We start from the raw sequence: 25,676 nt of genomic DNA, 5'->3' as shown, positions 1-25,676 counted from the left end.
ATGTCCATGGTTAAAGAGTTCCTGTAAAAAACTTAGTTAAAATGTCCTTTCATTATTAAAGGAGCAATTTGTCATTGTGGAATATGGCATGTTTACTAGCTAGACTTTTTGATATCAATTTAATTGTGTTGCTGAATGACAGAAAGGAATGCATTATAAACAACTTTGGGAACAGTTATTAAACCTTCATGGGGAGCTGGACTTTTCTTCCATCTGGATACTTGTTGCTAAGAAATTAGTTGCTTTCCACGAGAGGAGCTGTGCACTAAATAAAGGACAGCTGCACTTCTGCACCTAAGAAATGCTACAATTCAATGCAACTGTGTCAGATGATATCTCCAGGCAGTGGGATGGTTTTGAAAGAACAGACTGGCACAAAACTGGAGCTGGAAGTTTATGAAAAAGACATTAAAACTGTTGTGCAGATCTGTTTTGGAAATGGCATCTTTTCTTAGACGAAAATGGAATAAATCCATGGTCTCAGAAAATCACTGATAAGAGTTCTACAGGCAGTCAAACTAGGTAAGTATTTTACTTTCAGTATCCTCTGGAATTTTAAATGAATTGGACAAAGAAATTTACCTTTTGCAATTCTGAGAAAATCTTACCATCTCATCAGGATGTTAGAAACTATTTTTAGTGTACATATTTACTGCAGAAAGTTTGACATACCCTCCCCCCACAGACAAAGATCTGTCTCTTAAAAGCTTTGCTACAGCAGTCCAAAATTGCCAGCCTAAGAGATTATTGGCAGCTGTAGGCAAAATGACAAAACTATGGCAAACCCTTCAGTCAGGAAGGTCTGAAATATTTGATTCATTTTCTAATATTTATTCTTCTACTTCCAAAATAATGCTGTTTATTTACTCCAAATGTTGGAATAGGTCCAGGGGAAAGAAAATGGATTCAGGGACTAAGCAGTTGGGGGGAGGCATGAGGAATTATTAATGGGCAGCTGTGTGTGTGTGTGTTTGGGGGGGGGGGGGTACAAAACAAAATAACTGCTTCAGACCTGTTTCTGCAGAATGTACAATTTGTATGATTTCTGTATGTGTCCATGCATGTGTGTGCTTGTACAGCAAACAAAATAACTGCTTCAGACCTGTTTCTGCAGAATGTACAATTTGTATGATTTCTGTATGTGTCCATGCATGTGTGTGCTTGTACAGCCACACACACACACACACACACACACACACACACACACACACACACACACTTGCATATGCACACCTTTATATAACATCTAGCTATATCTATGTATCTGTCTGTATTTTGTATCACAGTGTTTGACCACTTAGTTTGGTGACTTGCAGTTGTAGTGTCACACTTTGTCAACTCCTGCTTTTGTCAATTTGTGAAGTATTATAGAATCAACTGTGGAAAGTTATGGCATTGTATAGTGGATTGCCCTTTCATTGCTGGTTTGCAGACATGGAGTTATTTTATAAAAGTAAGGAGGTGTGGGAGCATGCATGCAGTTAGCAGAGGGAATATCTCATGTTCTTGTTTGTGGTCTTTAAATTTACTATGTTGATCACAAATGCCTATCTCTTGCTGATACATTTTACATTCTGAGATTGGCTGTTGTGTTATTTATCATACATTCAGTTGCTGTGAAATACGGTGCTTTATCTTCAGTTATGTGAAACTCATTTGTTTGTGAGGTCAAATGTGTGTGTATATATATATATATATATATATATATATATATATATATATATATATATATATACACACACACACATGTATGTGTATGTATATATATATATATATATATATATATATATATATATATAAAAAACACACATGTGTGTGTGTGTGTGTGTGTGTGTGTGTGTATATATATATATATATATATATATATATATATATATATATATATATATATTTATGGGGTCTACTTCAGTTCTTCCAAAATACACTTTATTGAAGAACAGGAAGCCGAATCCACTTTAGTGAAAGTGCACTTTAGCGGATGATAGTTTACCAAAGCACAAAAACAAAAAGCAAAACATACTAGAAACACATGGCTCCAAGATCAAAGTACAATGCGGAAAAGGGTATATTTCCTTATCCCCACTGTACCGTTCTTCGGTAAACTGTCATTTGCGAAAGTGCACTTTCGCTAAAGTGGGTTTGGCTTTCTGTTCTTCGATAATGTGTTTCGAAGAACAGAAGTAGACCCATATATCTATCTATCTATCTATATATATATATATATATATATATATATATATATATATATATGTGTGCGTGTGTATTACACACACCTCAAAGCATAACTGGACAACCAGATATTAAAACTTGGAAAATTTTCTGCATAAGTATACTTGAAGAAAGCAGAATAGCACTTATTTACAACACTCCTGGATGAATCACATTATTGTATATGGAATTGTATATGGAATTGTCCCATTCACCGGTTTGCTTTTAGTTGAGCTTTTTCTTTCTTAGTGTTACTTTCTTGAATCTTGTTCTCTTTGATCTGGTTTATGTACTGCTTTGCTCCTACTTGGTTCTTTCTGATCTCTCAGTTGCGATGTATGCACAGGACAGCGAGTGCCCATTTAGAGGAACAGACTAAGCAATTATAATTGACTATATTACACAATGTACATTATTGTGTTTAGATTAACATTGGTCACAATCTGAGAATTATACAGCTAAGCAGTAAGTACCATATGTGAATCAATAAACAGAAAACAATGAATTAGCAATGAGTGCATTCAAGGATGGCACATTTATTAAGCTAAAAGGATGGACATTTAATAATGACTTTTTTCAATATGGCCTGAATGAAAGTAATTAATCCTGCTAGAAAATAAATTGGTTTCAGTATATAAAGGTGGGTAGTGTTGTATTACAGGTGCTTGCCATGCCATTGCCTAATGCCATGTGCTGTTGATACAGTCAGGTAGGATATGGTTTTTAACAATAATTGTACAGAATTCTAAACAGGATGGTTTGGCGTGTTCTTGCCCTCTTCACTTTAATTAGTCTTTTTCATCCCTGACTGTGACATTTCAGCAATTGTTTTGTCTTTTCAGGTTGTGGAAAGTAGGGTCTGTATTCTTTGCACTTTGTATCTTTGAGTTTATCTGAGATAGTGGTTGGCATCATACATGCTGTGCAGTTTCAGCTTTCCACAGATTGCTGTAGGGTTCTAACTGATGACAGGACTGTCTTGTGTTGTGTCATGTAGAATACGTAGTGGAACAGATGCAGAAAACATTTCTTTCTGTAAGAGAAAGGGGTTTTCTCAAGTGCCATGCCCCAAAAGTCTTTTATATGACGAAAAACTACTGTGCTTAAATGTTAAATGTTACATATAGATACTTGTGTGTAAAACAGTGCTTATAAACATCCAACATGTTCACTAGAACTTTTTTACTCTATCAGACCACTTCAAAGACTCCTATTCTGTAAAGCTCTAGCTGTATACTACTTTACTTGTGATAAGTGAGAAATTATATGTTACTTTTTGTTTCTAATAAAGTATGCTTCCTGGGTTATGAAAGGATGTTTAACTGATGTACCTTACAGTGAAAACTGACAAAGTACCTTCTCAGTCTGTAGTGTAGCCCTTTGTTTTATTATGGCAGATTCAGAAAGAATTCTGTTATTTTTAACTGTGTTAACAATGCTTTAGAGCTATAATGTTGTGATAGTACATGAATTTTAAACATATTCAGGAGTATGCCTTTTCATAGGTTCATAGGTAGGTACTAGGCTATTGGCCAAAAATGTACCCTGGCTTTCGCCACCCAAGAAAATTATTTTCTTATATTTTATTAGTGTCAGGCAACTTTATAATATATTACTGCATACTACATCATACAAGAGAACTTTAACTGCATGTTATCTTTGCAGCTGGTGAACATTTTGCCTTTTATAAAACATTGAAAAGCACTGAAGCAGAAAAGAAACAAAGCAGCAGAAGAAAGTTTAATCTTGTTGAGTAAAGCATGCAAATAAAAATATTTTCTTCAAGAAGCATGTTTAAAAAAATAGTGGTATCTTAGTAATACTATCTATTGGCATGCAGTGGCCACAAATCTCATCCTAGCAGTATTACACCTTTTTATTTATTTATTTATTTGACATTTGTTTAATGGGGTGGTCTGACTGGGTCTATAGCACCCATTTTCAGTGAAGGCCCAGGGAAAAAAGCTCCACATACAATGCAATAGATAACAGACAAGTGCATCACTGCCATGTACAACTGCAAGTACTGATATGATTTTGTGAAAGTCAGCAGTTATGGGATTTAATAGTTTCTGTCTTTAGTAAGATGCCTGTATGAAAGTTTTGCCCATTCTGTTTCTTGACAAAACACCTAAGCTGATTTTATTATTAATAATGGAAAATGTAAATATTGAAGAGTTCCATATTTTATGCATATGTAACTGTTTATAGTTCATAGTTAGTTACTTACTAGGTATGGACTTCATGAGACCATTCAGGAGTCTAACCCAAATTCCCAATTTCCCCAATTGCCCTAAAGCACTGTCTGGGTAAGTGACATGCTTAAGGTCACACAGCAGGTAAATGAATGTGGAAAATCCAAATATCTTGCATCCCTGGCACAGAAAGCAGCCCATTAATAAATCAGAGCTTTAGTCATTTATACACACACACACACACACACACACACACACACACACACACACACACACACACACACCCTTGGGCCACTGTATTGTTACATAAACCAAAATGATCAGTATAAACATTGTCACTATTTGAAGTACTGCAGCAGTTTAAAACTATGCCAGATATTTTTTGCTCATATGAAACCGCAGTCTGTAACACAGTGTCATTTGTTTTCCTCTGCTCAAGTGCGTACATTTATTTTATTTTTATTTTATTTATTTGCTAACATCATAAGCTCATAGGTATGAGTACCTTTTCCCACTGTGTGCTTAAATGACTTGGTAATAGTTGTACTGACTGGAAATGTAGGGTAAAGCAATCAAACACAGAAAAACAGGATGAAACTGACAGCATTAATAAAAACTGAAAATCTGTACATTATCTTCAGTGTACAGAGACAAGGAGAGTTTTCCACTAAGCATGAAAATTAAAAGCCCAGGGCAACTGGTACATCGCTAAATTTTTAAGATGGGCCAGAGGAGTGCTTAAGTAGACAGGATTGGGAAAAAGAAAGAGAGTCGATGGTAGGGAGAGTTTCTTGAGACAAGAATCAGGAGCACAGACAAGGGGGAATAACGCACATAATTCATGTGTGGTAAGGGGACAGAGAAAGGAGTAGAAAGGAGGAAAAGAAATAAGTAAGAGAAAGAAAGGTAGGAAGACATAATGCAAGGATGTGCTAGTTTTCTTCCTAAAGTGAGTTTTATTTTGGAAAATTTGTTTCAGTTCAAGCTGATCAATAATAGTTAGGTTTATCTGAGAGATACGACCTCAGTCATGCTTTAAAAATGATGAGCGGAGAAGACTAACATATGCTGAATGGGAGGTTATTCCTCAACTTCAGTACCGCATTGAATAGGTTCTTTCATCTTGTGTACTTTTGTCCTCATAATCAACAGTTGGCCATATTAGGCCGATAAAGAGTAAGATGGTGCTTCAGCATGTCTCACTGAAGGGCAAATCACCTTAATAAACATAAACTTCCCTGGGTTAAACATCAAGGGCAAAATTAATGCATTAAAGAGATCTATGCGTATGAGTTTTTAACTTATTTTTAAGCTCTTAGAATAAAAAGATGATGGAGTTGGTCTAGTTATTTTCTATTTCATTTCACCAATGTTAGCCTGTTCTGAGTTTCAGAACTGCTTCAGACTATAAAGATGTTGACAGAAGTGTGTCATGAGTATTGGAAAAGTAAGGCATGCCTCATTACTCCGTAGTGCACGTACAGCCATTGGATGGATAAGGCTTACCTCATTACCCTGTAGTGGAGGTGCAGCCACTGAAAAGGTAAAGCTTACCTAACTACTCTAATGCTGGTTCTGTTTTGGAAAGGTTAAGCTTACCTCATTACTCCATAATGCAGGTACAGCCACTGGAAACGTAAAACTTCCCTCATTACTCTGTAGTGCTGGTACTGCTCTGGAAAGATAAAGCTTACTTCATTACTCTGTAATGTAGGTACAGCCACTGGAAACATAAAGCTTCCTTAATTACTCTGTAGTGCTGGTACTGCTCTGGAAAGATAAAGCTTACCTCATTACTTTGTAATGCAGGTACAGCCACTGGAAAGGTAAAGCTTACCTCATTACTCCATAATGCAGGTACAGCCACTGGAAACATAAAGCTTCCTTCATTACTCTGTAGTGCTGGTACTGCTCTGGAAAGATAAAGCTTACCTCATTACTCCATAATGCAGGTACATCCACTGGAAAGGTAAAGCTTACCTCATTACTCCGTAATGCAGGTACAGCCACTGGAAACATAAAGCTTCCTTCATTACTCTTAGTGCTGGTACTGCTCTGGAAAGATAAAGCTTACCTCATTACTCCGTAATGCAGGTACATCCACTGGAAAGGTAAAGCTTACCTCATTACTCTATAGTGGTGGTACTGCTCTGGAATGGTAAAGCTTACCTCATTAGTCTATATTGCTGGTACTGCTCTGGAAAGGTAAAGCTTACCTCATTACTCTATACTGCTGGTACTGCTCTGCGAAGGTAATGCTTACTTTGTGACTTTATAGTGCTGGTTCAGCCATGCAATTGTTGATGAAGTATATATAATGGAGAGGGCTGTATGCATGATGCCTAATCATTACTTTATGCCATATATTTCTCTTCTGATGAATTTTATGGCATATGAGATACAAGACTTGATGTTGTCGTACACTTGGTGATATCCTGAATTTTATTCACATAAATATGTTTCATGTTTTGAAATACATTTTGCACTACTTGTGAAATTTTAGGTTGAGGCTTATTTTCCAGTGTTACAGAGTTTTTAGTGTGTGCTTAATTTGTGACTGTTGGACAGGAGAAATATTATGGCCTTTGTAGATCATTATGTGTAATGTTCCTATTGAGCCACTGTATCTAGATAGGATGTGCATATAAGTACTGAGCAAGTGTGAGAACGGTGCCACTTTGTATAATTAGCCAGAGTGAGTGCAGACATGAATGGAGATGCACATGCGAGTGTGTTTGAATTAATGAGTGTACCAGTTGACCTAAATATATGTTTCAGTTACAGTTCCTGACAATGTTTATGTACAGTAAATATCTTGAACCCATTCACCACTTTAACGTCTCTTTTGAATGTATGAGAAGTGACATGGTGTTAGAAGTGGCATGTCTAAAACGACATGGTGCCAGAATGGGATCCAAAGTTGAAGCAACACACAAGTTATTTGGCACATGGTTAGAGGTGGAGGAATATACCAGAATGAACTCGCAAACATGTGAGTAGTTATTCAAAGGTATTTAAATTTGTTTAAATGATTTTTCATTTGCCACTTTTTTGGTGAAGCATTCAAAACGTTTGAAATAATTACTGAGATAAATGAAATGTCTGAAATTGTGACATACTGATAAAAATATTCAAAATAAATATGAACTTGTTCAAAATAACTTCTGAAATGTTTAAGATGTATGAAAGGGCTAAAACAACCACATTTTTTCACAATATACTACTTTTTTGCTTTAATTAAAGCTATTCAAAGTGTCTGAAGTTTCTGGAATGTTCGCAGTGTTCATAGTGTCAAAGTGAAGCCTTTTCAAAGAGATTGTTGTATATTCGAACATAATTACAAATACCTGGTCTATGCTTATGTTTAAATATATTTTGTTGTGTTGGTAGAGGGATTTTGCAGACCTGAACCACTGGTGTTTGATAACAATATTGCTGAGAACTTTAGAGTGTTTGAACAAGAATATGGTATTTTTATACAGGTTGATTTTTCTGATAAAGACGCATGTACAAAGGCATTAATACTTATTAATTTAGCAGGCTCAGAAGCCATTGAGAGGGAACGTTCATTTGTATATGCACCTGCCATGTATGCAGGGGAGGTGTAGATCTGTCATATTGTGATACAGGCTGAAATGCGAGAACACCTTGAGAACTTAAAAAGTAAATTCAGAGAGATGTGTAACCGTCAAATGAATATTACAATGAAAAGGCACATATTTTACACAGGAAATCAAAAGCCTGGTGAAACTACAGCAGCATACATTGCTGACTTGTGAAATAAAGCAAAAACGTGAAGATTTAGTGATTTGCAAGATGAGCTGATAAAGGACAGTCGTGTGTGTGGTGTTAATGATGCAGTGAGAAAGATTTTGCTTCAAGACAGTGCTTTAACATTGAGTAAAGCTGTAAAGATTTGTAAAATATTCAGACTTACAGAGAAGCACATGAATATGCTTACAAATGAGAAAAGCATGCATACAGAGTCTGCTAATGTGAATGTTAATAGTATGAGACACAAAGCTAATATGAATAAGAGATATAAGCTGAAGAATATTAACGTACCCAGTTTTAACCATAAACCAAATGAGGCAGCTACAAATAATCTTATTGTTAACTGTCATAATTGTGGAGGCAACCATAAACCTAAATGAGAAAAGTGCTTAGCTTTTGGTCAGCAATGTCACAAATGTAAAAAGTGGAATCATTTCAAAAGGCTTTGCAAATCTAAAATACCGCAATCTTTTAATAAAAGAGAGCATACAAAGAAGCAAGTAGATCAGTTTGAAAGACACGAGCAAACTTTTTATGTTGATGGTTTATCAGTGATTGATGAAACAATTAATTAATACAGTGAACTATCAGCTAACTGGTAAAGGGTGAAATATTTTGTACTGTACAGATTAATGAAAGACTGGTAGAGCTTAAAGTAGATACTGGATCAAAGTGCAATGTTATATCAGCACAAATGCTTGCCAAAGTGAAAGCTGGTGAAAAAACTTGATTCAAAACTCGTTGCTTATGGTGGTGAAAAGATTCAAACTGATGGTGCAGTAGGTGTCACATGTCATTCTGCTGGGAACACCTATGACTTGCGGTTTTACATAATCAAAAGACACATGCAGTCACTGCTAGGCCTCAAAGATAGTTTGAGACCGGGACTGATTTCATTCAATAATGAAGTCCACCATGTAAGTCTGAACAACTACAATAGTTTTACACAGAATATTTTTTGTGAATATGCTGATATTTTCAAAGACGACCTTGTCAAGCTATCAGTCACATTTTCCATGAGGTTAAACCATGTTAAGTAAGCCCAGTTGTCCCACCAGCAAGGAAGAGTCAAGTATCAATGCAGAGTCAAGTGAAAACAGCACTAGACAAAATGGTCAATTTAGTTATAATAACTCCAGTAAAAGAACCAACAACCATGGTCGTAGCTCATTAGAAAAGCTCAGATGATATTTGAATATGTATTGATCCAAGATATTTAAACAAAGAGTTTAAATGTCCTTATCATCTGATGTGCACAGTAGAAGAAGTAGCAGCTGTTATGCCAAATGCCACTATTTGTTCAGTTTTAGATGCAAAAAGTTCATTTTGGAAGATTTTGCTGGATCACAAATCTTCATTATTAACTACTTTCAGTACTCTATTTGGAAGGTACAGATTTTTGAGAATGCCATTTGGGATAAATTCTGCCAGTGATGTATTTCACTGTGCGATGCAACAACTTTTTTCAGGTTATCCATGTGCTATTATAGTAGACAACTTTATTGAAGGGGGCAGCGGTGAAGATGAACATGATAGAAACCTTAAGAAAGTTCTAAACCATGCACATGAAGCCAATCTTAAATTGAACCCCCAGAAATGTAAATTCAAGCTGAGATAAGTTACCTATGTGGGTCATTTGTTTACTAGTCCTGGATTACAACTAGATCCATCTAAGGAAGCTGCAATTCTTGAAATGCCAGTTCAATACAATATCACATCTTTGCAACATTTTCTTGGTATGGTCAACTATTTAGGAAAGTTCACCCCAGACCTGAGTGAGCTGTCAACACCATTATGTGAGTTGACATGCAAAAATGAAACTGTTCTTGGTCAGAACAACACCAAAGAGCATTTGAAGTTCTGAAACAGAAAATTGCCAGTCCATCCACATTGAAATATTATGATGTTCACAAACATGTAACACTTTCATGCAATGCTTCAAAGTATGGTCTTGGTGCAGCATGTTTTCAAGGAGGCACACCAGTGGCCTCTGCATCCAGAACTTTAACCAAAACCGAGATGTAGTATGAGCAAATTGAAAAGAGCTTTGGGCAGTAGTGTTTGCATGTTCGAAGTTCAGTGATTATATTTATGGCAAAACTGTTCAAATAGAGACTGATCACCAACCTCTAGTGACAATTCCAAAAAAGCCAATACATTCATCCCCAGTATGCCTGCAATGTATGATGTTAAAATTGCAAAAGTACAATTTCAGTATTGTCTATACAGAAGGGAAATATTTATACCTTGCTGATGCTTTGTCAACAGCACCCAGACAAACAACAGAACAGCATGACAAAGAGAAACCAGACTTAGAAGTCATGGAAGTCAAAAACATTTCCTCATCACGTCTTGATGAACTTAGACATCACACATTTCAATGTGGATGGACTGGCAATTTTCTGTTTGGCTTTGTCAAAGGCAGATCATGCCTTCTAAACTTGGTTGACTTTTTCGAAACAGTCACCAAAGCCATTGATGAGGGAAAGGCAGTCCATACAGCCTACCTCGATCTGGCGAAGGCCTTTGATACAATACCCCACTCGGGTATCATTGAAAAACTCATCAGCTTAAATGTTAACCCATACATCACAAGATGGGTTGCAAACTGGCTGAGTGACAGAACCCACAGGGTCAGAGTTGCTGGCGCCATGTCAGACTCAAAGCCTGTCACAAGTGGTGTACCACAGGGCTCAGTCCTGGGCCCACTCTTGTTTGGCATCTACTTTTCCAAGTACAAGCAAACACAGGAGGGTTATGGCTGACAAAGTTTGCAGATGACTGCAAACTGGGCCATAGTAAAACACATCTGACACAGACATCCTTCAGAAGGGTCTCACAGAAACGGATAACTGGTGCCAGAGCCATGGCCTAAAGTTAAATGCCAAAAAATGCATAGTCATACCCTTCGGGAAAAACAAGGTTACCCCTAGCTACCAAATGGGTGGCAATCCACTGAGTACAGAAGAAGTTATCAGGGACCTGGGGACCCAGGTTGATAGTAGTCTGTCATTCGACACCCATGTAGCTAAAGTAGTTAGGAAGACCTTCTACATTGCCCACCTTATCATGAAGGGATTCTCATCTAGATCAAGGGAGGTCATAGTCTCCCTATACTCATCACTCATCAGACCAATGATTGAGTACAATGCCCCATTCGGAATGTATCTGACCCGACACTTGCAGCAGCTGGAGAGGCCACAAAGTTCCTCACCAAAAGGATAAAGGGTCTCAAACATCTGTCCTATGCTGCCCGACTGAAAGAACTCCAGCTCTATTCAGTCGCCACCGCTTGCTCAGAGGTGACCTTTGCCTAACATACAAGGCCATGTCAAACCCAGATTTGATGAATATGCTTCACCTCAAAAATCTAGATCCGCCAGAGCCACAAGGGCGGAGACTTAAACCTCGACACGGCTATTAATAGGACGTGCTGGAGGGATAGATTCATCACCCAAAGACTCCCTATGCTGTGGAATAAAATCCCGGTATATGTGAGGCAGAGCACCTCGCTGGCCTTGTTCAAGAGAAATCTTGACCAATGGATGGGAGATCGCAGATATACCCCAGGGATTACCTCAGTGTCACTGCTCAACAGAGGCACAGCAAAATAATGGGTATAGTTCCCCATACTAAAGGGGTGGCGTAAGCCACAAAACTATGGGCTAGGCTTGTAAATGCCCTCGGGCAGATAGCCTAGTATGAACCTATGAACCTATGAACACAGCTTTAGACCCACTTCTTCAGAAGCTGATGCATGTTTTCAGTCAAATAAGGCCAGTACGACAAACCAGTCTACCACTTGATGTTCAGAAATATTTTCCTCACCGAAATGAGCTCAGGATGGAAGATGGTATAATCATGAAAGGTCCAAAAGTAGTTATTTCTACATCGTTACAATAGGAATATATCAAGATCTTATATCATGGACACCCAGGTACCAATTCTACCAAAAGAAGGGCAAAAGGCATAGTATTTTGGCCTTCTATGACATGTTGAACTCATCAAAGAGGGAGGATGTAGATCATAATGTGTAATGTTCCTGTTGAGCCACTGAAGTTGCACATGCATATAAGTACTGAGCACATGTGAGAATGGTGCCATTTTGTACATGTAACCAGAGTGAGTGCAGGCATGAATGGAGATGCACCTGCAAGCGTGTTTGAAATAATGAGTGTATCAGTTGACTTAAATATATGTTCCAGTTCTTGGCAATGTTTATGTACAATAAATATCATGAACCCATACACGGCTTCATTGTCTCTTGAATGCATGAGACAAGCAACAGCCCTGGAGAAGGAGAATGATAGGATGCGAACAGCAATGCACAGAATAGTTTGTCTTTCTTATTTACAGCTACAGTTATATAAGTGTGTTATGTTAAGTTCTTGTACAACAGCTAGTTTTCATTTAGTTGCATTTAGTTCATCTACTTTCTGTGCCGGTTTAGCTGCTCTTTACAGATGATATGACCCCTAAGTACCGAGTGCAAGTCGGCTACAATTTGGCAATTTGTCCACATTAAACACTGGTTATAATCATATATATGACCCAATTTGTCAAAACCCATTGAGATATTGTAGCACATGACAATGCATAAAGCTAGATATTTATTAAAAAATGAGAAAAAAATATATTTTCACTGGATCATATCTGTATCTGATGACAGAACACTGGAAAACAACTATGAAGAATATAAATAAACAGGAAACATTTGATTTTGTTTTTAATTTCATAGAAATGTTTACTTTCTCCTTGTCTTGCCTACAAGTAAAACAGTTTTAAAACAACCATACTGTGATTTGTACAAAATTCCATTCTAGCAAAATGTATTCAAGATATACATAGAATGTGTATATATATATCTATCTGTCTGCAGCTAGCTGTGGTTCACTTTGTTGAAATCATGGAATTTTGACAAAGTGCATTTTTTTTAAAGTGTGTGTTGACAAATATCGTAGATATCGATGTCTGTAACATGACCATGGTGCCTGAATTTTGAATGAGTGCAGGTAAGTGGAGGTTTTACTTAAGTTTTGGCATTAGGGTAGAATTATATGTCAGAGTTTTTTGGTTTAAGATTACAGTAAGGGCTGGGTAATAGGAAAGATTTAGTACTGTGTGTGTGTGTGTGTGTGTGTGTGTGTGTGTGTGTGTGTGTGTGTGTGTGTGTATGTATGGGTTCTATGTCCGAGTCTCTTACATAGTGGTACTGTTAGGGAAAGGGTATTTTGTAATGTACTGAATATGGTTGGTTTGGGGCAATGTGGAATGGTTAGGGTTAGCGTAGATGAGTAAGGCAGATGATGAGGGGTCAGGAAACAAAGCAGAAACCATACACAGTGGTCCTGCTTCTCTTCTATAATTCACCAAATAAAACACAAGACTATATTTCCTCTAGATTCTCTTAAATGCCTTTACTTTGTGCTCATAGAATAATCAGAGAAAGACGATATAGAATTTTAAACCGCATATTGTCACTGACACCAATCAGTTGCACTCTGTGTTTCTTTTTATATCATCAGTGCTTTGTACCAGCAACTGTATGCACTTTTGCTTTACTATGTCATTTAAATGACTACATACAAGAAGATAATATGGACAGTGTCCTGACTACTGCTACATTCATTTAAATTTATGAAATGCACATTTTTTCAACTAGTCTTATCCAAGTATTTTTCCATTTTTTTGGGGGGGGGGTGGGGGTGGAGTGCATTTAACTCAGTGTTTTGTGTGTGTGTGTGTGTGTGTGTGTGTGTGTGTGTGTGTGTGTGTGTGTGTGTGTGTGTGTGTGTGTGCGCGTGTGTGTGTGTGTTTTCTTCATTATTAAATAACATAATTTTACAAGTTTAAAACTTGCGTTGACATAACTTTTAACTGTACTGCACATTGCTTACAGGAATAGCGTACTTTGTGTCCGCATAGCTTTTAACTATGCTGCACATTACTTAACGGGAACAGCATACTCTAGGATATGCTGTAGCATATCCTGCCCTCACTTCTCCCTTGTTTAAGACCACTGTTTTTGCCTCATGATACAGGTGAGACATGGTGATATCCTATGACATAGTACACCCTTTTATGTATTATTCCGCTCTCATTTACACCATTAGAATCAGTTACCTTTTTAACTCAGACTGAACAGCCTTTCTGGCATTAAAACAGAGAGTAAGACCTCATACACTGGACAGATACATTTTGCTCTGACAGAAAACAATGGGTTTGCAATCAGAGTCAGGTCATCTTTTCACAGACAGAGAATTTTAAATGTAACCCTGGCCATTACTTAATTACTCATGTCTTCTCTTTATTTCCTTTACATGGAAAAAGTTAGTGTCTAAACTGGGAAAAAAAAACATCTTCCTTGCAGACAGTTAGTGGAAGCAGTAAATACAATAGCCATTAATGAATTTCTGTCTAGAACTCAGAGCACAATGCAGCCTTGCTTCAGTATGTAATAGATGGTTTTCCCATCCCTCACCCAAACCAGCATTAAAACAAAGGAGTAGGAATCAAGCTGATAGGACCTGTCCTACTTTTACTTATCAGTTTATGGCCAAATTCAAATGCCTCACACTGTAGCAGTGAATTTATTTTCCATGGACTGGAGTTAGATTTCCATCAGTGCACTATTACCACACCTACATGTCTGAACACATAAACTCAGATGTATTCTGGAGTAGTTAAAGAAAAATAGCTAGACAAACAGTGGGAAAATAACATGTTTGGAGTTTACTACAGCAAGTCTAGGCCAAGCTCCTAGTATGAAGTTCATTGCATTATTTCAGTACCGCAGCACACATTGGATTCATGGCCGGAAATGCAGTCTGCAACATTAATTGTATGCAGTCCTTCAGTATTATAAGGAATATACTCTGTTCAAAATTCTGTTTGCTATAATATCATGCTGCAGTCATTGATGTGTTTTGTCACTTCTGAATTGCTTTTTTTGCTGCTGTGAGTGAAAAAAAAATGATAGCAGGCACTTTTATTTTTTTTGATTCTTGGAACAGTCTACCCATGTTATTCTCTATTTATTCTGTGACATTTTATGTTTGTAAATTGATTTATGGAAGTAAAAGGATACAGTTTTATAGTCTGCAGCTTTCAACATTTGCTTACCTGCAGATTTTCTAGTCATACAAAAAAGACACCGCAGTTCATGCAATTTACCCTCTAGCATCTGTGATTTTTCAAGTTGCCCAGAACCATAGCAGTACGGTATTTATGACCACAGGCCACTCCATAAAACATGAGGTAGTGCAGTATCACCACAAATCGTGTGTCTAGATTTGAAATGTTCTTGTTTTAAATTATTTTAGATAATGCCTCAGGGTAGAAAAAGACAATTGTGTAATTTGGTACAGGATAGAATATAAATCATTTTAGATAATATCTGAAGGCCAGAAAAGGACAACTGTGTCTGGTGGTTCAAGACAGAATGTTACTACATTTGTTTCTGAACATAGTTATAACAATTCCATGCCATCATTTTGTTAACATTTACAGATTGTAATCCAAATACCAGTAATGGCTGATTTATGAAAATAAATGATTTTGTTATTTTAATCACTAATCCTAAAGGTAGAATGGTTAAGAGTTCTGCTTAAATTTCTTGTCATGCCTTTACATTATTAGAGATATATCATCTCAGTTTCCTCCTTTTGGAAGACTGCTGTGCAAAGTAAGGATGAGAACTCATTTAGCACAAGGGACTTTGGACTGTATTTTATGCAAAGGTTTTGTGCACTTTTATGGAAAGACAGAACACCTCAAGGTCTGAGTCTTGTTAAAGTCAGCTTCAGTTTTCCTGGAAACTGCTAAAAGTCTTTAAGGTTCATAGATTATTACGAGGCTAAATGCCCTTGTGGGCCACTTTCAGCCTAGCCAATTACCCCATGTGAGAATCAAACCATGAACCTTGTGTTTGTAAGGTAAACACCTTAACCATTACACCAACGTCTCCACCTAACCCAAAATGCATTTGCCTGTACTAACAGTTTTAAAGTGGACATGTTACACCCGAAGTATGTTTTATTGATAGTATAAAAATAAAGTGTTCTCATTACAGATTCATAATTTTAAAGACTTTAATGCCATTGATAAAAAAAATTCTTCAGATGTAAGTTATATAACTTGTTACCCCATATTATTTCTTCATTTTACATATTTGTCATCTGTTATCTCTTACTTTGGAAACTTGCCTAACTAAATGATTTTAGCTGCTTAGAGCCTCTCCTGAATCTAATACTTCATCAAAAGAAAGAGAGAGGATAATCACTGTATTTTGTTGTTGTTAAGGACCATGTAGCCCCTCTAGTTCACTGATGTAGGCTGCCCAGAGAAGAATCTACAGCACCAAATTAAATAATATTTACATATCTCCTAAAATGTGTCCAATATCTAACAAATATCGTACTGTAGTACTATCTTCCTTGTGCTAACAGAAACACCAAAAGATCTAGCATATTCAGGGCTATTTTGACAGAATATTATCAGGAACATTGATGCTGCTATCACATACATGTGAGAGAATTTTTATTACTCTTTGGCTCCTCAGGCATATCATCTCATCTCAGCTTATATCATTTTCACCATACGGTGTTCCATATACCGCATTACTTTTTATTTTGTTCGCCTTTTCTAATCTCCCATGACATTACTTGTTGGATGTTCTGCTAATAGTTATCATTAATACTTCTATTTATGATATTTACTCACTAAGGACTTTAATCAGTAATTCTCTTCACCCTGATTTTCCTTATACCATCTTCGACTTCTGTTTGCTAAACTTAGTTTTTGTGTTTTCAGTTTTCTTGTTTCATTGTATATTGTACATATGTTATATGTACAATACACATGTGTTATATGTATCTGTCATCCTAATAGTCATATCTTGCTTAAGACAGGTTATGGCCCATCCCATTTTTAAAAAGACAGCCCTGATTTGGCCAGTTAAGGTCAATGAAAAAAAACATGAAAAATGACAAATGTTCTGATATTTTATACCTTTCAATGAAACTTAAAAATAATAACTATTACTCTGCTTATTTCCAATGCAGTCTCTTACTCTGGTACATAAATTATTACTAATTTAATCACAGACACATTCTATGCTTATTTCATGACCCCATTAAAACTAGAGTTTCTTCCCCAACCTACTATGGATTTCTATCCAAAATCACATACTAGCCAAAGCCCAACATACTATATCCTTGTAACCAGATAATCAGCCTGTCTGTCTGCTAATAAAAGCCAAGCACAACTTAAAACTCATCTTATGCCTATTCAGTTCAACTCTGTCCATGAGTCGTGTCCCTGATGAATGGAGATTGGCAATAGTGATGCTGTTACAGATAGGCAGCCCCTCAATAAACCCCCACCACCAAAACTATAGGCTTGTTTGTCTCACAAGAATTGTCTGTAAACTTTTGGAAGGCATAATTGCTCAGCTGATAAACAGTGACATAGGTAACCCACAGTCCTTGGACTCAAACCAGTTTTGATTTGTAAAATGTTGGTTATGCCTGCTAAACCTATCTGATTTCTTTGAAAGCCTCAGTGACGGCCTGGATGAGGACCTAACCGTTCATACTGCTTACACCATGTGAAGTACTTTGATACCATTCTTTGTATGGTATTAGAGATATACTCCCCCAGCTTATGAACCTGGATGTCATCTATTTGACAGAAAATTGTCTGTCCAACAGAACACGCACTTTTAAGGTAGGAGGTGCCTCCTATAGCCAGTAGAGTGTCCACAGTGGAGATCCACATGGCATTTTCCTGTGCCATTTGTTTAGCATGAGGTACTTCTCAGAACTGACAACAGATGTCAAGAGACTGTGGCTAACTAAGATTTCTGATGGCTGAAAATTGGGTGCAGTGGTCAAATCCTTTTAGAGAGACAAATTCTCCATCAGGGCCTGAAGCTAACCAGTTATGGGCCCACCTCAAATACCAAAATATGGAGTATGGTTACCTTTGGGATAGACATAACACTCTTGTCTTACCACATTGCTAGTACACCTCTCAAATGTGATACAATTATCTAGAACTTAAGACTCTATGTTGATAATAAAATCATCTTTGGCCACCATGTCTCTGTTTGGTTGGGCCATTCTTTTACCTTGCTAAGCTGATTTGTATGGGTATCTCATCTAAGTCAAGTGCACTCTTGGTCCTTCTATACTATTTGAATATAATGCCCTTTTGGAATGTACCCCATAAAGCATATTGACCAGTTTGAAAGATCTCAAAGGTTTCTGACAAAGAATATTTTGGGGCTACACAATCTGAAAGACTAAACACCATATCCCTTTACTCTCTATCATAAAGACTCCTGAAGAGTGATCTCAGTTTTACCTTTTGAGCACTGAAAGTCTGCTCCATTTTTAACTTCCAGAACCAGTGTTTTCTGTAACACTAGCTCCAAAAAACCTCAAACACTGCCTCAAGAGCAGTAACACCTGCTCACATGACAAATTCATAACCAACTCTTAACCTGCTTTAAAAACTAGACTTGACAGTTGGCCAGGAGACCATAAATTAATTGCATGGATATGTAGAGATAATCTTCTAATGAAAGGCAGCTAATATGCTCTCAAAACTTTAAACTGCTGGATGGCCCTTTGGCCATAAGATTAGTATAATTGTATGAAACTATGAACTTAATATGGCACTAGCTATGATGCTGTATCCTAGAAGTCCTTCTATAATAGTGATAATTTTGCTTACAAAGCAAAAATAAGTACTTTCTACTGTTTACAGTCATTTACTCATCGTCAAATCTCAAATTACATTTACTTGAGTGTAATTGCTTGAACTGACATTTGTTCAGGTTTCATTAGTTGCTACATGAAGGGGGGGCATCATAAGGCTCATTGTTAGTGGTCGGAGGTCATCGCATCTCAGAATAAGAACAAGACAGGCCTTACATTTCCTGTCAATGATTACACTTTCTACAAGATACAGCAATCTCTGAGTGAGAATAATAAATTAAGGAGAGGTGTGGACACCAGCCACACATGCACCTGGGAACTGCAGGGCGGGGGGATTCCGCCTCCAAAAAATGTACTTTATCTGGGTAACATTAGCTCAAAAAGGTACAAGCCTGAGTACATGCATTACACAAATATGTGTTCTTGAGCAATCGTGGATTTGTGGTTAAAGAGTTCATCTTATATGAGACCTGATGAGTCAAGCAGATGTAGAGGATTCATTTTCATCAAGTGTAGCACGTGGTTTCTTTCACAAAGTCTCATGTTTCAGTAACAAATATCCTACTTTGGACACAACCCCCCCCCATATGTAATTCCCAGTTATGCTCATGTTTTAAAGGAACTTCAGTGCTACTTTTTGGCATTGGCCACCCCTTCAATCTCTTGGAGTCCCATAAAGAAGGAGGCATCCCAGCCAAAGCATGTTATATTACCGTGCACAATATTCCTGCATATCTAATAAGTCTAATGGGATAAAGAAGCTAAACGACAGCCACTACTCCTGTAGTTTTAAATGTCAGACACACCACTGGCTCTACTGAAAAATGAATTGAGATTGTCAGCATACAAACCTCATTACATGAATGACTATTAATCAAGAAGTAGGCTCCATGATTGCAGTAAATCTGATGCTGTGCAGCTCACTGTCTCACTTACTCCTTCAAGACATTCAGACAAATTTCCAGTGGTGCTGAAAAATAACTTGTGTTCGTGTGCAGGCTTAACTCAGTCATGGTAGGTGACAGTCTATCAAGAAACAAGGCTTTGTGATTTCAGTAGACCTGTAGTGCTCTGATTCTGTTAACACAAAAGACCCCCTTGCATAGTTAATCTTACTGAATGGTCATCTTTACATTAAGTCTAATGTATGAAGTTGAACTTACAATCATAATGCAGGCAGGATTCTTTAATGTTGCTTTATATCCCCAAATACTAAGAATTCTGGATGGGAGCCCCACTGGTTCTGTTACAGCCACCTGATTTTGTTCAATCTTACAAGCTTCCTGGTTCTGTTTATCCTGCTAGGGCCTTCTGATTTCAATATCTGTTCCTGATGTGGTTTGCCCGAACCAATTCTCCTGGGACTTACAAACTATTTTACTCTAGTCACAACTGTCATTTCATTTCATTTTGCTTACGGTCTGATTTTATTAAACTTGCTGTGAGATTGTAATTTTGGTAATAATTTTGTCTGAAGCCCTCACAGTCCCTTTCATCTTCCTGAGGATGTATCTGACTTTATTGATGTTGGCAGATTCCCTGAATCTGCTAATTTGTTTTAATTTCTCAAAACCTTTTGGGTTTCTCAGACAGGAATGGACCCCATTCCTAAGTCAAAGTATGATTAAAGTTCATGAAGTTACAATTGTTTCAATCTTAGATGTCAGCCAGAAGTGCTCTTCGCAGCACCTGCAATGTGCCCAGTAATGACTCCTTCTACAATTTGTATGGAGTTACAGCATTGGTAACCTATCCAAATATGATTGTAGATTCTTTTTAATAAGACATGTTGCTGCTGCTGCTGTTGGAGCTGTCTGGGTATCTTTCTTCCACTTTGCTCTCATTTTTACCTGCAAATAGGTTCATAGGTTCATAGATAGGTACTAGGCTATTGGCCCTAGGGCCTATACAAGCCTAGCCAAAAAGGTACCTTGGCTTTCGCCACCTAAGAAAATTATTTTCCTGTGCCCATGTCAAGCAGAGCCACAGAAGTGATGCCTGGGGTGAATTTCCTATTACCCATCCAATATCAAGATTTTTCTTGAAAAGTGCTAATGAGGAGCTCTGTTTGACATAAATAGGTAGTCTGTTCCAGAGTATGGGAAGTCTCTGGGACAGGAATCTATCCCTCCAGCATGTTCTGTTTATTGTGGTGACAAGGTTTAGGTCCCTAGAGTGTGTAGCTTGGAGGGATTTGGATTTCTTTAAGTGGAGCATGTCCAACAGCTCTGGGTTTGGCATAGCTTTGTATGTTAGGAAGAGATCTTCTCTGAGTAGGCGATATGTGACAGAGTAAAGCTGGAGGTTTTTTGAGACGGTCTGCATAGGGCATCTGTTTTAGGCCAGTAATCCTCTTTATGAGGTATTTCTGCAGCCTTCCCAGTTGTTGTAGATGTCTTGTGAGGTACATACCAAAAGGGGCATTGGACTCTATAATAGGTCTAATGAGTGATGAGTAGAGGCGAACAATGACCTCTTTTTTTTCTGGATGAGAAACCTTTTGTGTGCCACTTAGAAGGATTTCCTGACCACTGTGGCAATGTGATTATCAAAGGAGAGACTAATGTCCACCTGTGTCCCAAGGTCTCATATCACACTTTCAGTGTTAAGTAGACTACTTCCTATGTGGTAGTTCATGGGTACAGAGTTTTTACCAAAAGGGATGACATTGCACTTTTTGGCATTGAGTTTGAGGTCATAGCTTTGACACCAGCCATCTATCTCAGTGAGGCCCTTTTTAGGATGTCCACATCATTAGGAGTTTCGATTATGGCTCCTAGTTTAAAGTCATCTGCGAACATAGTTAGCCAAAGATCTTCTGTGTTAGCATGCACTTCAGAGAAGTAGATACCAAACAGGGGAGGATTCAGGACTGAACCCTGTGGTACTCCACTTGTCACTGGTATGAAGTCTGATTTGGAGTTTGCTACTTTCGCAGTCTGGGTTCTGTCAGTAATCCTGATATTTTATGACTTTGTCTCTCTCTGTACACAAGACACTGTAGTCACTGGGTGTAGCGATTTCAATGATCAATGCTACTTTTGTCTTCTTTTCTTGGACCACTATATCTGGTTTTCTCGTGATCTGTCTTTTGAACTGTTGATAATGGGTGATCCATGTGATGTAGACATCTTATCATTGTAGCTCATGTTTCTAGTGTTTTCAGCTACTTCAATATTATAATGATTGCACAATCCCAGTGCAACAGTCTTGTCACATTATTTTGCCTTTCAGTGCCATTAGTATATCACAACCAGCAAGAAGGTGTGCAACTGTTTCCAATTCTGTTTTACGAAACCTGCATTTGTCTGTTTGTCCCACGTGTTCAATGGACTTTGTAACCCAAATTGTACGTAGTCAACTATCTTGGGCCGCCAATATTAACCTTTCATCCTTTGGTTTGAATTTGTGTCTCCTTAACCATTCCTGTGTTTGATCCTGATCAACATGAGGTTGTTCCAGGAGTTTTCTATACTTGCAACTATATTTATGCACTTTCTGCATTTTTTCCTTCTCATCTGACCCTTCACCTTATATTCTTTCTTTTATTTTTTGGCACATTCAGTTGCTGCCTGATGTTTATCTACTTCTGGTTTGATTTCCATTCCTGCTTGACACCAATATTATTCTGCTAGACTAAGAAGGGAAGTCCTCTTAGATTTATTCTCCTCATGTTTCAAAACTTTCACTATGTTTGGGTCTTGTGAGGTCAGCAGATATGTATGCAGTCCCATGATTGCAGATCTATATATGTAATCAAGATCAGGGAGGCCAATCCCTCCTTCGGAATGGGGAATATATAACCTAGGTATGCAGTGATTTCTTATAAATCATTTGATGAACATGAAGCATTTATTCAATCTATCCAACACCTTTTGGGGCCAGTCACTCACTCCAAAACTGTAAGTTAGGACAGGAAGAGCAAACTGGTTTATAGCTTAAACTTTTGTTCCTAGATGTCAACCCTGTCTCAGAATTAATTTAAGTCTTCTAAAAAGAATCCTTAGTATTCCTGAGTTTTATTCACATTTGTTCATGTTTTATTGTTGATCCTTCATTTCCCAAATATTTGCAAACTCCCTCTTGCTCAAGTTCTTTTATATCACATTCTTGTCACAAACTGTTTTCTTGGTGCTGCACTTTTCCTGCTTTAAAGGTTGCTTTTGCACATTTATCAAGACCAAATGACATTCTTGTATCATCTGAAAAAGTTTTGACAACTTGCACTTGTGCTTTCAGTTCCTCATCTGATGAGCTATACAGTTTTAAATCATCGACAAAGAGAAAATGAGAAGTCTTTACACTTTTTTGCTTTCTGGAAGCTAAATTATAGCCATGACTTGATCCGTTAAGCAGACAGCTTGGGTTAAGGGCAAGGCAAAAGAGCAGTGGTGACAGAGTCACCCTGAATATCCCCTTGGATTTTTATTCTTCTATCCTTCTAATTTTGTGTAGAATTCCAGATTTCCTTTACTTCTACATGCCTTATGCTGTCTGTATTGCCTGCCTGATTAATTAAATGTATATATATATATATATATATATATATATATATATATATATATATATATGTACAGGTATAGGACAGCTGGTTGCACATTCCACATATTGAAACAGTTCTAGTTTATTTGCCTGAAGGCTTACTTCGCCTTTAACCCAATTTCTAAATCCATTTGCCTGAAAACTAATTTGAATAAAAAGCATCTCCACAACAAATATACCATAAAAATAATTTTGCAGAGGGAAAGCCCCTCAGTACCCCCTCCCCCCCATTTATATATACTAACTCAATGGTCACACAACCAGGAAGACAAGAGAAAAACATAACATACAGTCAATCAGCTCTGGAGCACAAACATCTACACATCTAGGGGTACAAAATGACACTGATCATTGCAGTCTACACATACTCTGTTAAGACTCACACCCCTAACAAATTCTATGTTAAGAAATGGCACCATCGAATACTTTCTACACACCTCCACTTTTCAGTCAAATAAGTTTTCATGCAAATGAATTTTCAGGTAAATGGGTTCAAGCATTTGGATTTCAGGAAATGAAAAAGAACCATTGAAACACATGTGATGATGTGATTGAGCACTAATGCTAAAAATCCAACTTACCTAACCAAAAAAACGAAAAACAAAAACAATTTTTGAAGGGAGGAGTCCCCCAGTACCCCCTCAGCCCCTGCTTATTAAATATACCAGTTTTGAAATCACACTACAGTGGGGAAAGAACACATTTCCTAATTCCTGGTGTACCGCAGTCAATCACAGAAAAAAAAAAAACAAACAATATGTGTAATTAGCTGATTTTTGATAATCTGTACTTGCTTTTTTCTGTTCAGTAACTTCAGTTGTTGAGCATTTGTTTGACAGTTGTCAGCTGTGATAAGCTTCTTAACCTGAACAGCAGGATGACCTAAGCATTTGGTACTTATGTAAATGATGGTATAAGAACCCCATACAATTGTATGAATTGATGTTATTAATGCCACTAGTGGAGAGAACACTTGTGGTTTACTTGGAATGACAGTACAACTACAGGTCAGATCTGATGCCTGTTATATGGCACATAAGCTTGTTTGTTTAAGAACCATTTGAATGTAGTGAGAAATATGCATAATGGGAAAGGGGAATAAGGAGTAACTGAAGGCATGAGAAGACAAGAAAATTAAAGTGAAGAGTAGGAGAAAGTGGGGGGCACTGGGGGAATAAGGAGTAACTGAAGGCATGAGAAGACAGGAAAATTAAAGTGAAGAGTAGGAGAAAGTGGGGGGCACTGGTGGGAATAAGGAGTAACTGAAGGCATGATAAGACAGGAAAATTAAAGTGAAGAGTAGGAGAAAGTGGGGGGGCACTGGGGGGAATAAGGAGTAACTGAAGGCATGAGAAGACAGGAAAATTAAAGTGAAGAGTAGGAGAAAGTAGGGGGGCACTGGGGGAGATAAGGAGTAACTGAAGGCATGAGAAGACAGGAAAATTAAAGTGAAGAGTAGGAGAAAGTGGGGGGCACTGGGGGATAAGGAGTAACTGAAGGCATGAGAAGACAGGAAAATTAAAGTGAAGAGTAGGAGAAAGTGGGGGGGCGCTGGGGGAATAAGGAGTAACTGAAGGCATGATAAGACAGGAAAATTAAAGTGAAGAGTAGGAGAAAGTAGGGGGGCACTGGGGGAGATAAGGAGTAACTGAAGGCATGAGAAGACAGGAAAATTAAAGTGAAGAGTAGGAGAAAGTGGGGGCACGGGGGGATAAGGAGTAACTGAAGGCATGAGAAGACAGGAAAATTAAAGTGAAGAGTAGGAGAAAGTGGGTGGGCACTGGGGAGATGAGTAACTGAAGGCATGATAAGACAGGAAAATTAAAGTGAAGAGTAGGAGAAAATAGGGGGCACTGGGGGAATAAGGAGTAACTGAAGGCATGAGAAGACAAGAAAATAAGAGTGAAGAGTAGGAGAAAGTGGGGGGCACAAGGGGGAATAAGGAGTAACTGAAGGCATCTGAAGACAGGAAAATTAAAGTGAAGAGTAGGAGAAAGTGGGGGCACTGGTGGGAATAAGGAGTAACTGAAGGCATGATAAGACAGGAAAATTAAAGTGAAGAGTAGGAGAAAGTGGGGGGGCACTGGGGGGAATAAGGAGTAACTGAAGGCATGAGAAGACAGGAAAATTAAAGTGAAGAGTAGGAGAAAGTGGGGGGCACTGGGGAATAAGGAGTAACTGAAGGCATGAGAAGACAGGAAAATTAAAGTGAAGAGTAGGAGAAAGTGGGTGGGCA

General features: G+C 37.7%; 1 protein-coding gene across 3 annotated transcripts in view; it reads left to right on the top strand.

Moving 5' to 3' along the window:
* The window catches only part of DENND2B (DENN domain containing 2B), a 1,438,653-nt gene that overhangs the window by 500,331 nt on the left and 912,646 nt on the right, over positions 1 to 25,676 (top strand). Inside the window, exon 1 of one of the 3 annotated variants that reach the window (XM_044082813.1) lies at positions 11 to 522. The exons of the other annotated variants lie outside the window; for them this stretch is intronic. The gene's annotated coding sequence lies outside the window, so the exon portion shown is untranslated. Of the gene's footprint in view, positions 1 to 10; positions 523 to 25,676 lie in introns of those variants that run through there. 3 annotated transcript variants of the gene reach the window in all.

Source organism: Protopterus annectens, chromosome 9.part0 (genome assembly GCF_019279795.1).
Source record: "Protopterus annectens isolate FY-2018-M chromosome 9.part0, PAN1.0, whole genome shotgun sequence".
Taxonomy (NCBI): Eukaryota; Metazoa; Chordata; order Ceratodontiformes; family Protopteridae; genus Protopterus; species Protopterus annectens.
This window is presented reverse-complemented; position numbering and strand designations above follow the sequence as displayed.